Source organism: Phocoena phocoena, chromosome 1, assembly GCF_963924675.1.
Source record: "Phocoena phocoena chromosome 1, mPhoPho1.1, whole genome shotgun sequence".
Lineage (NCBI taxonomy): Eukaryota > Metazoa > Chordata > Mammalia > Artiodactyla > Phocoenidae > Phocoena > Phocoena phocoena.
The window spans coordinates 155,048,890-155,065,427 of NC_089219.1; the positions used below are offsets into that span (position 1 = coordinate 155,048,890).

The window sequence follows — 16,538 nt, forward strand, 5'->3', positions numbered from 1 at the left end:
TCAACGTGTTCTTTCCTCATCTATGTTTTGGAGAAGTTTGAGAGGGAATGGTATGACTTCTTATAATATTTGGTAGAATTCACCAGTGAAACCATCTGGTCCTATAACCAAAGATAGGAAATCTGAGAGGAATGAAATATTATGATGAAACATCATAGCCTAATTGCAGTTGGGGGACAAAATCTTGGTTGCTGTGACAGTAAATTACTCTTAGTTTGAGTAAGAGCTTCTCACATACCACTATCTTCTATTTAAACATGACTAGGATTTCAGGTGATCCTATGACCAGAGCTACTCATCATCAACTGGGCATAATCATATCATTAAGCCATAAAGTCAAGTGGGCACAGCAGAAGTTGACTATATAATGAAAATGATACATTCAGGATTAGGCCAAACAGTTTGAATTTGACTTCCTATCTTCTAACTGTATTTTTTTTTCTTTTCTGTCATTCTCCAAGATAATCTTCTTTCTCATGAGTAGTCCTAAATGGTTTCTTTACAAATCTATCATGGTAGTTTTGATATTAATTTGGGGGATGGAAATAACAATAATAATAAATGTATGTAGGGCATTCCAGTGACTTCTGGAGAGACATGTTCTCCTGATCTGAAAGGCAACAGGAAAAGGAGAGAGAGGGCACAGCCTCTGAATGTTTTTATGTTTTTGCAGAAATGCAGTTACCATAGAAATTCAATGCAGAGTCACGTTAAGGGGTTAAAATATACAAGCAGCCCATCTTAAACATACTACATAAGGAAAAATCTGAATTTTGTTATATCTAGTGTAACACATTTAAATTAACATTACTATCAAACACTCAGCAATTTGGCATTGTAAATCTCTTAAAAACAGAATTATCATAAACTTCAAACAAATGAGACTTTCACAGCTTAAAAACACAAACAAAAAAAATGGGGCCTCAGGTTAGGATTCAATGTGACTTTTTTCAATTTTGAAAAACTTAGGAGTTTAATAGGAGTTAAGAAGAGGAAGGACAGGGGAGAGATTGCTAAAGGATTTCTTCCTGGGGTGATGCAAATATTCTAAAATGAGATAGTGGTGATGCTTGCAGAACTCTGTGAATACACCAAACAATGAACACTTAACCACTAATGCTAAACATTGCACACTTTAAAGTGGTAAAATGTATGGTAAGTAAACTATAGTTCCATAAAGCTGTTATTTTGAGAAAAACAACTTATGATAGGCAGTCTCTTCCTGGGTGCTGGCGTTGTATATAAAGATCATATATTACCTAGTTCCTGAAATGTGACCACTTTTCTCTCTAATCAAACTCAGGAGTATATTTTTTCTCTTTGAGTAAAATTAAAACAAAATTTTTAAAAGTAAATGATTCAAAACACAATTTAATTTATACCAGAACATGAATTTTATTAATTTGTAATTAATTTTAAAAACTGATTAAGACTGTAACTCTTAAATTTTTACCTAGATTTACTTATTTTGTTTCCTTATCCATAAAATGGGGGTATTTATCATATAATAAAAAAACATGTAAAGCAATTAGAACTTTTCCTAGTGCCTAGAAGGTGCTTTGTAAATATTTATTATTATTAATAAGTAATGCACAGGCCATATTCACTTCTCCAATAGAATATTTTTATACTTTACCAAATAACTTTCTTATTTTCCAGTAAGTATTATTTTTTTCCTCAATTTTTTCACAAGCTGTCCACTCGAGAACACAAGAATTTTAAACACCAATCTTCAGCTCACTTAGTTTATAAAGTAGGTGTGAAGTCACAAAACTTTAAGATATTGTTTATTTTTTTCAGAAGTCACAGGTCTTTTCAGGAATTAGGAGGTTCCCATCACATATGAAAACAAAGTAACATTGTTAAAAGAATACCATTCAACTGACATAAACATTGAAACATTCTTCACTTTTATAATTTAGTGAATTCTAAGCTCCTATTTACCATTTCCACACCTAAAATCTTGATGTTAATCCAATTCCTCATGCTCAGTTCAGTAATGATTATGCATTCTCATTATGAAATTTGGAACTTACCCAGTTGTACCTGTGAGTGGATGGATGCAGCAACCCCAGCCAGACAGAGGGGGTGATTACCAAGGTCTCAGTCCCTTTAGAAATTTAAGTTTGGGCCACAACAGGGCCAGATTCATGGGCATTTGACCTGGGCAGTCCCACAGGTCAAATGAAGGGCCCCATACTTAAAAGAACCTCATGCTTGGTCTATTGCTCTGCTGTCACTGTTTTGAAATTCTTAGTAATTTTTGAACAAGGAGTCCTACATTTCATTTTGCACTGAACACAGAAAATTATATAGCTAATCCTGGGTCATAAAGCCAGGTAAGCTACCAAATCCTGTGGTAATAATTAAGGGTAGGAGGAAATTAGTATAAGTGTTTGAGGAGGGAGAGGATGAGTATTAATGGTACCCTGAACCTACCTGCAGCAATGGTGTCTGTACCTCTTCCCACTAACCTCTCATAAGTTTCTCCTCAGAAACACGGACAAGAACTATGGAGGAGGGACTTCCCTGGTGGCACAGTGGTTAAGAATCCGTGGTTCTTAATCAGTGGTTAAGAATGCTTAGGGAGTCTGATTACCTAGTCAGTTAGCTAGCATCCTCTCTCTCTCTCTCTTTCAAATAATATAATATATTATATATATATATATTTTATATATATATATATAATAATATAATAATCGCTATTGGGATCATGGGTAAATTTTTGTTTCTTTCACCCTGCTTTGCTTATGTGTATATTATTTTTTTTTTCTGCAAATACGTGTGCTACTTCAAGGACTTAAAATATTGTTGGAAATCATCAAGAACAACACATTTTGTGATCTGTTTGGAAGGAATAAATGATTTCACCCACCTACATTTACTGACTACTCATGAAATGCAAAGCTTCACCTTACTTTACCCTATCATCAGAAAAATGATTCCAGTTTTGGTACAAAAGGATACTTCCAAGTATCCTTTCTGCAAGATTGTAGAAAAGCAGTCTCATGTGTATTACATGATAGCTTTTACATGAATTACTGCTGCTGCAAATCAGTGGGCAATGTATGTGGACAAATACTCAATGTTTTAATGTTTTTTAAAGTATAGGTTGCACTTTTGCATTTCATGGTGCCTTTTAGAATTAACTATATCTTCTTTATTTTTTCTTTAATGTCACGAACTATGTTTTGAAATATTCAAACACATTAGAAAAAGGCTTATTGAAGTAAATATTCTGCAATTAGTATTTCTCATGCCACTTATACCATGATTACATGAAATGTAAAATCACTGCTTTTGAGTATTAGGAAAAAAATAGAAGGAATCATAATTATAGGCAACTTTTATTAGGAAATGTTTAGGTTAACTCTGAAATTCAAGTATAAATAAGATTTTTTAAAATCTCAGTTTATAGTTATCACAAGTATGTGTGATAAGTTAAGTTTTGCTAACCAGTAAATTGGAGTGGTCCTTGAATCTTCCTTTGGCAGTTCCTCCCCTTCATTTCAAATCAATCAGAAAGTCTTACAGACTCTATGTCCTAAACCTTTCTTGAAGCCCTCTCCTCCACCCTATTTCTTCTGGCATTGGGCTCATGCTCATTTTTTCTTCATTTGAGTGCTCACATTCTGGCCTCCCTTCTGACTCTCCACATTGTTGCCAGTGTGATGGTTCTGAAATGGAAATATGGTCATTCCTCTGCAATTCACATCTGTCATTGAGTTCCCAGAGCCTAGCTTGAAGTAAAATACTTGTTGGCAATATATTTGAGAACATTTTTGATCTTACTCCTGCTTGCTTCTCAGACTCATCCCTGTCTGCCTACGAAACCTCTCTGCTCTGATTCTGAACTCCCTGTCATCATTCAAAAGTTCCATGAGTTTTCACAGCCCTGCAACTTGCATCTTCCATTGCCACTGCCTGGAATATATTCCCCTCAGCTCAATCCTGAAAAATATAACTCATTTCTCTTTTTTCACCTATATTTTTTCTTAAGTTCATGATTAACATTGCTATTTTAAAAAACCTCAATGCAAAAAATTTAATTTGCACACCATAAAATAATTTAATATTTCTGTATAAAATGTTCTTTTATTTCCCATTTCAGTATAACTAAACCATAATATCACATGACAGTTTTTCTCAGCTGATTTCACTGATTTTCCCCCATCAGATAAACAACTTACCTTGAGTTAAACACTTCCTCCTCTGCCCTTTGCTTCATGCCGAATAAAGCTCTAATAAACATCTTCAGGTATTGCATGTGGCAAACATTCTAACATGTCCAGGAAATTCTTAAAGCCAGAGACTCTCTTTGTTCGTTTCCATTCCCTAAATGTCTTGGATACTTGCTACATGGCAAGTACTCATGTAATATTTGTTTAGAGAATGAAAGATAGCAAATAATTAAGAATAAAGCTTGATTTTTTTAGTGTTATTTTGAAATTTTTTATCAAAATGACAGAACGTAACTATTCAGTTATACATTTATCCTTGGTCATGTTCTTGCTTAAATTGTGTAACTATTAACATACAGTTCACGCCAACAGCATTTTTATGTTCCTACATATTAGGTATTTTGTTGTTTGCTTGGGAAACTCAGATAAATACAACACTGACTCTTTATTCAATGTTTTCTTATTATAAGTGAGTGATGAAATAATAGTTTGTACTATTCACTGTACTCTGTGCCACCTACTATTTAATCACCTAATAAGATACTTCGAGGTGAAATTTAATCATCAGCAGTCTTATTTTGTGTATGTGTGTAAAATAATTTAAATGGATTCAAAATATGCATTGTGTTGTGGCAATATAGGTAAATTTATGTATAAAAATCATTGGATGTAATGGTTATTCAACTAATATTTTAGATTGATTGAATATATCACTAATATGAATGAGTAATTCATACTACTATAATCCTTTCGTTTCAGTTGAGCTCTCTCTATATTTTTCTGTTTTGAAGAGAATGGCACTTCAGTATAATCACAAAAAGAGTGAATAGATGGGATTGCATAGTCTCAATCAACCTACTTTTTACATGCAAAAAATTTAAAAACATAATTGTAAATTTCCTATATTTCACAGTAAACCATATCATTATTGTTCAAATCTTAGAGTTACAACAATATAAAATGTTGGTAAAATCAGTGTTTTGTTGAAATTATAGTAATTCATGTGAGATTTTTTAGAAACTGACACTAGTGAAAACTCTGAAGTAGTGTAGTTTTTTGGCATTTATTTTTCAAACTTCCAACTGGAAACTCAGTCACAAAGGACCATCCACAGAGCCACACACTATATCTACCCTGATTGCGTCTCATGATCCTTACTTCCCTGCCTCCACTGAAACACTGAGTTCTTAGTAGTAATTTTTCAGGGTTTTGATCTCTGATCTGTGCCTTATAATTTGATGAAAGTAATTTTGAAAGGCTAATATGTCAGGACATTTGCAAAATGTATTACTATGATTATTAGTTTCATAATGTTGCCATAACAAATTGCCACAAATTCAGAGACTTAACACAGGCATTATCTCACAGTGTCTTCACAGTCTGAAGTCTAGCTTCTTTGGGTCTCAGAAGGCTAAAATCAAGGTGTCTACATGGCTGTGTTCCTTTCTTGATGCTTTAAGGCAGAATCCACATCCTGGCTTGTGTGAGTGATTGGTAGGATTCACTTCCTTGTGGTTGTAGGGCTAAGGTCCGTGTTTTCTTGCTGGTATTGCCGGTTGGCTAGACATCAGGGATCTTTCTCAGCTTCTAGAGGCTGCTAGCCTTCCTTGGCTCCTGGCCCCATTCCTCCATCTTCAAACCAACAAGAGTGGGTCAAGTCCCTTTCATGCCTCAAGTCACTCAAGCTTCATCTCTTTGACTGATGATTCTGTCTTCCTCTTTAGCTTTTAAGGGCTCATATGATTACATTAGGTCCACTCAGGTAATCCAGGATAACCTTCCTAATATAAAGCAATTGATTAGTAACCTTAATTCCATGTGAAAGACTCTTCTCAGCAGTACCTGTATCAGTGCTTTACTGAACAGTGAGGAAACAAAAAATCTTGGGGAGATATTTTTACAATTCTGTCAACCACTTCATGTAATGATTTTTTTTTTCTTCTGGAAAGCATATTGAATAAGTTAACTAACTAAATATTGAGGATTTTTTTTTAGCACTTTATCCTATGATGGTTTTCTTTTTCAAAGAAAGAGTACAAACAAGGGAGAAAAACATAAAAGAACATTCTTCATTCTAAGTCTCTCTCTCTCTCTCATTCTCTCTCATCCTCTCTCATCCTCCTCTTCTCTCTTAGTTGTTTTGTTGCTGTTATAAGTTTTTCTTAAACATGCAGCTTCTGACCAATGCCATTGAAGGCCCAGGTACATTCTGTCTTCCTGCTTCGCCATTTTTAGTATGTGGATTCCATTCTCCCATTCATAGTATGGTTGATAATCTTCTAACAACCTGCCATTATTCCAAGCATAAAGAAGAAGAAAGGGTGGAAAAAACATAAAGTGCCTAAGGACAAAAGCATAACTGCCTGCCTATGGAGCCGCACCATTCTTCAAAACATTCCGAAAAGCTCAACTCAGTGACTTGTTTCCGTCTAATTGTTGGAACCATGCTACATTGCTTCCCTTAGATAAAAGACTAGGAAAACAGTGAGGTTGAATAGATTGGGTTGATGAACACCATTGTATCTGACACACTATCATCAGACAGAAGATAGTATGGTTTATATTTGAATATTTCTTGTCTAACATTGAACAGAGAAAATAAGGAAATTTGTGCTCATCTGACTGAACTGTGCCTTGGTGTCCTGAAATTAATTTTATGTGGATTGAAGAAATCAATAATCACTAAATTTCAGAATGGAATTTCAATTTTCATTTAGTAAATCCTAAACCATATGTAATATTTGTTTAAATTGTTTTTCTCAAAAAACATTGGAGTTTTTAATGTTAACTTTATGGGATTAAGCCAAAGATATCAAGAGTGTTAGAAATTCCATGCCCTATATATTGTGAAGTGTGGAATGGTATGAATATATGATCTTTTGTCTTATCACAAATTATAATAAGCTTTTAACTTGACTATCTGTTAAGTTCTGTAGCTTTTCTAAAATTAGGATTAAGTTAAATTTGAGCTAATATATTCTAATCCATGTAAAATTTACATATCTGATTTTGTGACTTTTTGTGACTATCCTTCAAATCAGCATTTCTATAGCAGAGCCTATCTACCAGCAACAACAAAATTTAAGGCATGTTATTTTGTACTTTCAGTGATCTTAGTCCTTGCACTTAAAAAAACTCCATATGAATATACGTTAATGGGAAGACTTTGTAATGTAACAAAAAAATCAACAATGTTTTTTTACTTCACTGTTCTCTTGTCTGGGTGGCATAGTGTAGATGATGGGTAATAAAAAAAAAAATGAGATTCAAAGCAATTATTTTCCAAACTGCTGGCATTGAAAAAATTGTAGTCATTTGGAAACATTTAGGGCTCTGAACCAAATGAACTTACTATTATATAAAATGCAAGAATCAAAATACATAACAGTAATCCCTGAATTTCAAGGGCAAATCACTTAGCTATAATAATTTTAAGTCCTTGAGCATTTATTATAAAACATACTGACAATGTGAATATACACCTGGCTATATATCTCCCAATAACACATTGATTTTCAGCTATTTCAATAATGGAATAGATCTCAGCATAGGACTGTTCTACGATAGGAGCAATCATTCTAAGTAAGGTATGTATTTAAGGTTATGTCAAGTTGTGAGAAACTTACTAAGTACTTCTGTTTAAAAAGTTCCCTGTTTAATATGTTAAAACTTTGTTTACAATATTCCAAGGGTATTTTATTCCAGAGGCCTTTCATCATAAAATATTTTCAGTGTAACATTTACTATTATGTGACAATTCAAGCAGGTAATACATACTTAAGAATTTACAGTTTGTCAGAGTCAGATGTGAAGTTGTCTTTCTTAGAAAGTGACATCTAAGAGAAGACTAATGTTCCAAATAATACAATAGTACTGCTATATACAGAAAAAAACACGTTCTTAAAACAACACAAAACAAAACAAAATTGGTAAGATGCTAGAAGAGCAGATACTTGAAGAAGGATGATTGCAGGCTGGCAACACTTCAGTGCAACACTGCACTGAAGAAACTGGAGGTGTCTGCATGCCCTGAAGGACTCTTTCTTCATGAACCCCATTGGCCTCTCACAGCAAAGGGTCTGAAAAATCAACTAAGTGCCTATGGTGATACAGACTGGAGAGGGGAACACAGTCATGTGGGTGGGACAAGTACATGCATCCTGATGCTTCCTCTTTATTTCCACCACAAGACAAAAGCTTTAATCAGAAAGAACAGTGACACTACTGGCCTTAGGGTATATTAAGGCCAGTTTTAACGAGCTTATATGATAGGTGAAACAATCATTTGAGGGTAGAACCTGATAAATTAGAGGTATATTCATTAAAAATATAACAATGTATATTTTAAATTAGCAGGAAATTACTACAAACTTTATAAGAGATGTATAAGTAATAAGTCAATAGTGGAGGTAAAATGATATACTATATAATGTTTATTTAATGCAAAAGAAGGCAGAGCAAGAGTATATAATAAATTAAATGAATACAAAACAGCTAGCAATTTAGTAAAGTTTTTATCCAACGACATCCATAATCACGTTACTTATGAATGGCTTAAATATAACTTTCTTAAGACTGCAATTGTCAGATTGGATCAGACAGCAAGATCCAATTCTACTGTGTCTATTAGAAATGCAGTTAATATATACTGATAAAGATAAGTTAAAAGTAAAAAGATGGAGAAAGATATGCCATGAAAATATCCCCCAAAACCTTGAATAGCTATGTTAATATCAGAAAAAGCCAGCTTCGGAACAAGGAATACTATCCAGAATAAAATGGGACAGTATATCATCATTAAGGGTCAATTCTCCAATAAGACATAATGACCATAAATATATATATATATTACTGATAACAGAGTATCAAAATAAATGAGACAAAAATGGGCATTAGTAAAACAAGTTGGCAGTTCTAAAATTATAATTGAGACATCAAAAATCCTTTCCCAGTAATTGATAGAACAAATAGGCAGAAAGATAGTAAGAGTGTAGAAGATTTGAACACTATCAACCAAATAGTCCTAATTGACATTTATAGAACAATTCACCCAACAGTAGAATACACATTATTTTCAAAGACATATGAATATTCAACAAGATAGGCCATATCATAAGCCAATAAAAATATCTCAAACAATTTAAAAGAGTAGAAATCATAGCTACATTTTAATAGCATAATAGAATTTAGCTATAAGTCAAACAGGAATAAATCTAAAAAATTCTCAAATATTTAGATATTAAACATCCCATTTCTAAATAACCCAAGGTTAAAGGGGAAGTCTAAAACCAATGAAAAAATAGTCTGTATGAAATACAGATAAAAATAGAACACATCAAAATATGAGGGATACAGCTATAGCAGTGCTTTCAGGGTCATTTATAGTATTGAATACTTATATTAGGAAAGAAGAAATGACTCAGATCAATAATTTAATTTTTCATCTTAAGAAATTTTTTGTGTGTGTGTGTGGTACGCGGGCCTCTCACTGTTGTGGCCTCTCCCGTTGCGGAGCACAGGCTCCGGACGCGCAGGCTCAGTGGCCATGGCTCACGGGCCCAGCCACTCCGTGGCATGTGGGATCTTCCCGGACCGGGCCACGAACCCGCGTCCCCTGCATCGGCAGGCAGACTCTCAACCACTGTGCCACCAGGGAAGCCCCATCTTAAGAAATTTTTAAAGAAAAATAGAGCAAACTAAACCCAAAGCAAGTAGAAAGAAATAATAAAGAATGGAGAAGAAATTAATGAAATTGAAAAATAAAAAAATCAATGCAAATAAAAGCATATTCTTTGAAAAGTTCAATAAAATTGACAAACTTCTAGTGACAGTGAGCAAGAAAAAAGGGAGAAGAGCTTCGTATAAGAATGAAAAATTTCAATATCAAGAAAGGAAAATAAAGGGACATTGTTACTGGCAACATCGGCTCTAAGAGGAGTCCCGTAGATAACCTGTGACCTCAGTGTTATCACAGAGTTGGATTTCAGAGTGGTGGATTTGGAGCCCTTAGTCAAGTTCATTCCTGGTATTTGGAAGTAAGTGAAGAAAATTCTCACAGTCACAACTGTGAAAACGTCGTTATAAAAATAAAAGGAATATGGGTTGTTCTAGATGACCAGAAAATTCAATATGTGATCTTTTATTAGATCTTGGATCAGAACTAAGAAGTAAAAACAACTAGAAAAATATTCAGTGGCATATTTGGGGAAAATTATTATATTGAACACATGACATAAATATTAAAGAACATTTTGTATATGAGGCTTAAATTTTCTGGATGTGATAACTACATTACAATTAGATAAAATATATTTTTTAAAAAATGAAATACAAGCTAAAATATTTGTGTGAAGTATCAGAAACTTAGTTTTAAATAATTGATAAATATGTAATCAAAATGTGTATTGTTGTGAGTGTATGTTTAGGTAGACCGAGGGTGAGAGATAAAGGATACATAGCAAATAATGAAACCTGGAAACTCTAGGTAAGGGATATAGGAATGCAAACTTCTAATTTTTGAAGGTCACATATTTTTATACTAGAATTTGGTTAAACATAACAACGGTTTACAGTACATTCTTATGGTTAGCAGTTTATAAAAAGCCAACCCACTTCACAGTTCTTATAATTTTTTGCTGTCATACTGTTCAAGTGCCTTAGCCATTATAGATCTGAACTCTTCACCTTCCACCTATACCTCATCCAAATGACACATAAAATCTTTAGTGATTGTACTGTTACATGGTGTTCTTATTGCTTTCAGTTGAGGGTAAAATTCAGTTCTGAAATTCCACCTTGAAGATTAGCATTCTAAGTACAAACTGGTAGCTTAGTCTTTCCAGAAAGCTGAGCCTGAGGCAGAGGAGTTATGTTCATTTCTAGGGAGCAGAAGTGAAAGACAAAGTGGCAAGGAGGAAGGGAGAGATGATACAAGTATAGATTATTGAACTGCCTACCACTAAGTAAGACAAATTGCAGAATACCATGATTACTCTCAAAAATCCATACTAGCTTCATTTGGGGTCCTTCTATTGGAAGGGATAAATAGGACTGAATTTACCAACAAATTACTGAATCCTACTGTTCAAAGTTTATCCCTTGGGACATTAACTCCCACATACTTTCAGGTTGTGCAAAGGAACGTGCCAAAAGAGGTCCCGTAACGGTTCAAACAAAGAAGTCATCAGGCAGGGAGTAAGAGGGGCACAGTATGGGCGTTTTGCAAAGTACTGTCAGCTTGTGCGTACGTGAAGATTTTTATGGTTCAGCCACAGCTTACGGTCACCCTGGGAACAGAAACAATAGACAGTGAGATGTAGAAGATCGGAAGGATGGAGTGTGCATGTGTGTGTGTGGTGGTGTGGGTCACAGAGGGAGGGGCTGTGGGTGGTGGAGGCTGGACTTATGGAGTCCTTTGTAACATAAAATAGCAGAAGGGGTGACTTGTCATTTCCAAGATTAGGCTGTAAAAAGACTGGTTTCCATCTTGGCTGCTTTCTCTCATGCTTTCTTGGATTTAATCACCATGTTATGCCACCTTGTCGAGTAGCCCTGTAGGAGGCTCATGTGTCGAGGGACAGAGACTTGACAACAACCACATGAATGGACTTGTAACTGGATTTATCCCTCCTCACTTTGAGTCTATAGGTATGACCAGAGCCCCAGGTGGCCTACAGACTATAATTTCAGTATTGATGTTAGGCAGAGGCACTTAACTAAGTCACACTCTGATCCCTGACTCCCAAAAACTGTTAGAAAATACATTTTTATTGTTAGAAACCATTAAATTAGGGGGTAATTTCTTACACAGCAGTAGATAATACACTCTTCTATCTCATTCCCCTTTGTGGTCTCTGCCTCAGTCACCAGGCCCTAGGCTCTCCACTGTGCCCTGTTTTCCCTCATGCCTGGAGCTTTCAAATAGTGCCACCCATGTAAAATAATATTCCGTAACACTTCTAGTTAACTGCAGCATTTCTCTAAAATCTGAACTGCTAATCACATGCCCCGTGGCATACATTAAAAGCTTTCTGTATTTTCTTGGGCTTCCCTGGTGGCGCAGTGGTTAAGAGTCTGCCTGCCAATACAGGGGACACAGGTTTGAGCCCTGGTTCGGGAAGATCCCACATGCGGAGCAAATAAACCTGTGGACCACAACTACTGAGCCTGCGTTCTAGAGCCCGCAAGCCACAACTACTGAAGCCCGCATTCCTAGAGCCTGTGCTCCACAACAAGAGAAGCCACTGCAATGAGAAGCCCTCGCACCGCAACAAAGAGTAGTCCCCGCTCGCCACAACTACAGAAAGCCTGCGTGCAACTAGAGAAAGCCTGTGTGCAGCAACGAAGACCCAACACAGCCAAAAATAAATAAATATATTGGAAAAAAAAACTTTCTGTATTTTCTTAATGGAACCTATCCAATTTGGAATTATATTTCTGTATGGTTATTTGGCAAATGCCTGAGATTACCAGTAAATTGTAAGTTTAATGAGGCAAGGTTTTGCTTTTTGTTTTTTTCACTCCGACACTCAATGCAGTGCTTGACACAGTTCTTAATTAATATGCATTTTTTCAATTATCATATGATTATATGAGAGGCATAAGTGGTATAAAATTTTAACAATTTACAGATACATTACCTAGAAAATTTTAGTAATGTAACAAAAAATTAAAATAAACAATGTGTTAAATTGGTGATCTAATCATATACCAAAATTACTTCTCCTAATAAAAATTGATAAGAAACATCATAGAAAGAAAAAAAAAAAAACTCTGTTGCAATAGAACAAAAATTTACATATTTAGAAATAACTCATTCAATACATTTCAGAAATTCAATAGATAAAATAGTGAAGCATTATGGAGAGTCTTCAAAAAAGATATGACTAATGGAAGTAAATACCTTGTTCTTGTATGGGAAGAATCAACATCAGAAAGGTGTCTTTCTATTAGTCATGTGATACATTAACATGGTACATAGTAATTATATAAATATATGTTGTTTTCAACTTGCACTATTAAAATTATGATTTTAAATAGAAGTGTCTAGCAGGGAGGATTATGGGAGAAGTCTCTGCTGTCAGAGAGTGCTGATGCTTGCTACTTACAGGACATAGACAAATAGCTTCTCTTTTCTTAGACTAAATTCTTTATCAGAAGTATGAACTTAATTTGTAGGAACTCAGATTTTTATAAGGATTATTAGAAACCATTAAAAGAAAGTTCATAGCAGACTGACAACTATAAAGCTATTAATTTGTTTGCTCTTGTAATTGTTATTATTACTATTACTCTCATAGTTAGCATTGCTGCAGCATTATCAAATCCGATTAACTATTTCTGTTGAGCTCTTTTATTGAGTGGTAAAATGAGTACATACTCTCTTGGAACAGTGTCTCTCATTAGAATTACCTGGGGATTCTTGTTAGGAATTTAGTTTCTTGTGAATCTCATTAGGATATTTGGAAATGAGGACCAGGAATGCACACTTTAAAAAGAAACCGAGGGCTTCCCTGGTGGCGCAGTGGTTGAGAGCCCGCCTGCCGATGCAGGGGACACGGATTTGTGCCCCGGTCCGGGAAGATCCCACATGCCGCGGAGCGGCTGGGCCCGTGAGCCATGGCTGCTGAGCCTGCACATCCAGAGGCTGTGCTCCGCAACGGGAGAGGCCACAACAGTGAGAAGCCCGCGTACTGCAAAAAAAGAACAAAAACAAAAACAAAAAAAGAAACTGAAGTGATTTTCCACCCACACTCAAGTTATGATTTGTAGAACTCACTGTATTACCTTTTGAATTAAAGTTACATTCTCTGTGGGATTTCTATTCTACACCCAATTTAAATCTAAGATATGTCTATTTCTAATTATTTCAAACCAATTAACTTTCCTTATTTACTAATAAAATTCACATTTATTTTATTAGTGTATTTTTTTCTTGCTTAATTTTTAAAAACACTTTTAATGTGGATGTATTAATCATACCTTTCATTTTAATTAATGATAAACTGGATTCCAGAAAACTGTATATAATTTTATTAAAATTAATCATAATGAAGTTAAAATAATCACATTTAAGAATGTGCATTTCCTTCTAATAGGGATTAGATTTCAACTGCTGTTTATATGTCCATGTATAACTCATAGAACCATAGTCTGTATTAAACTCTGATTGTTATTAACTGTTTTTTCTGTTCCCTCACTGTGATAATATTACCTAAAAAAAAAAGAGAGACTTGGGGTTTCAAAATGGCTGACTAAGGGCATGTTTTAATCTCTTCTTCCTTCAAAAATCCCATTGAGATTATAGAAATCACAAAATATAGTAAATAAACAGTTAAAGACTTGGAGGTCCTGAAAAACCAAGAGAAGTCCTTAGTAAGAATCAATTATTCAGTTATTTCTGAAGGATACAGAGCCAATAAGATCAGATTGCCTTGAGAGGATAAACCTAATCTGAAACTTCCACAACCCACTATAAGCAAAATTAAGACACGTCAAAATAATGTGATTTCAAACGTCCTTAAATGCATCAGGTCAAGAAATATCTGGGAAACTAGAGAAGACTGTCTTGTAGCCAAGTATGAAAGCTGTTAATTCTGTGCCAGTTACCTCTTAACATTTTCTGTATCTAGAGGATTTGTCCCAGAATACCTCTCCAAAGAGATCAAGTATGGCAGGTTCCCAGAGTGTTGGGAAGCTGGAAGGAGAAGCTGAGAGGTGTGCTGAGGAAAACTTCTGGTCATCACCATAGAAAAGGCTATTTCTTCCTGTTCAACAGAAAAACCAGACCAGACTCAAGTTCATAATTACAACCACAGCTAGAAATCACATAAAGTAAAAGTGCATCTGCAGTTTGGAAAAGAAAAATATTTAGTGTTGTGCTGAGTGAATAAAAGGAAGCCACTTAAACAACTACTATTGATCAATGCTAACTACTGTTATAAATTTACACAGGAAAATCCGTAATGACCAAATATCTGAGGGGAACATAGAAGAGGAACACTGGCTGGAGCTAATGAAAGAACTATCTATTAAGGAAAGAAATTAATGGAAAAATAAACACAGATAACTTAATAAATATGCTTAGTAATGTTTGAGAAGATAGCATTCCTGCAAAATATGAATATGAAACTTTTCCTTAAGGGAGCTTAGGAATTAAAATAAATGCATATGCAACCTCAGTAACATATATCCTACTAAGGGATAGAGAGAATATAAGAGCAAAAGGTATTTAGATAAATAAATAGTACAGCGTATCACTGAATTAAAAACAACCCCAAAAACCCTGTTAAGATTGATGGTGCTTTCATCTGAAACATTCAGACAAAATTAATGAACAAACAAAATAATAAACTGCTACAAACTCCTAGAGAAAAGGAATATTTACACTTTAAAACAGTCACATTTTCTTTATTATCTGATGAGGTAATAAAACGTATTGAGAGATGACCCCATTCTCCAAAACAATACAGCGACGTGTGCAAGTGTGGTCAAAAAAAAGATATTGCAAAAACAACTCTGTAACTGATTATGCAAGTATAAAAAAACAAATATATTGAAGAATATAAAAATTAAAAAATAAAGTACATACATATTTTTTTCAGAAAAAGAAAATCACATAGATAAGGTCAGTAAAACTGATAATAAATTTATATATAAAAAACTATATTGTATGTACATATATATGTAAATAGCAAAACACAGCTTATGCTAAATTGTGATAGATAATTTTATGTGTCAACTTGCTTGACTGGGCTGAGGGATGCCCAGATACCTTGTAAAACATTATTTCTGGGTATGTCTGTGAGGGTGTTTCTGGAAGAGATTAGCATCTGAATCAGTAGACTGAGTCAAGAAGATGGCCCTCACCAATGGAGAGGGGCATCACGCAATCCACTGAGGGCCTGAATAGAACAAGAAGGCAGAGGAAGGGTGAATTTACTCTCTGTTGGAGCCAGGAGGTCCCTCTTCCGCCCTTAGGTATCAATGATTTCGGTTCTCAGGCCTTCAGACTCAGACTGGGACCTACGCCATTGGCTCCCCTCCACTTAGCCTTTGGGTTTGAAGAGGAACTACATCCGTCACCAGTGTTCTGGGCCTCCAGCAAGCCAACTGCAGATCGCGGAACTTCTCAGCCTCCATAATCACGTCACCTTCATAAAAAAATTCTCTCTGCATATCTTTATATCTGCTGCAGGCTCTGTTTTTCTGGAGAAAACTGACTAAAACATAAATACTTTTTGACAACACTGCTTTGGAATGTAATGCAATTTAAGTACTAAATATTTGTATTGCAAAATAATACAAGTTCAATGCAATCACAGAAATAAAACGCTTTCTAGCTCCTTCAAGCAATGA

General features: G+C 34.8%; 1 pseudogene; it reads right to left on the bottom strand.

Moving 5' to 3' along the window:
- Positions 1 to 16,322, bottom strand: part of LOC136118242 (T-box transcription factor T pseudogene) — a 31,641-nt pseudogene extending 15,319 nt beyond the window's left edge.
- Between the last annotated feature and the right edge of the window lie 216 nt (positions 16,323 to 16,538).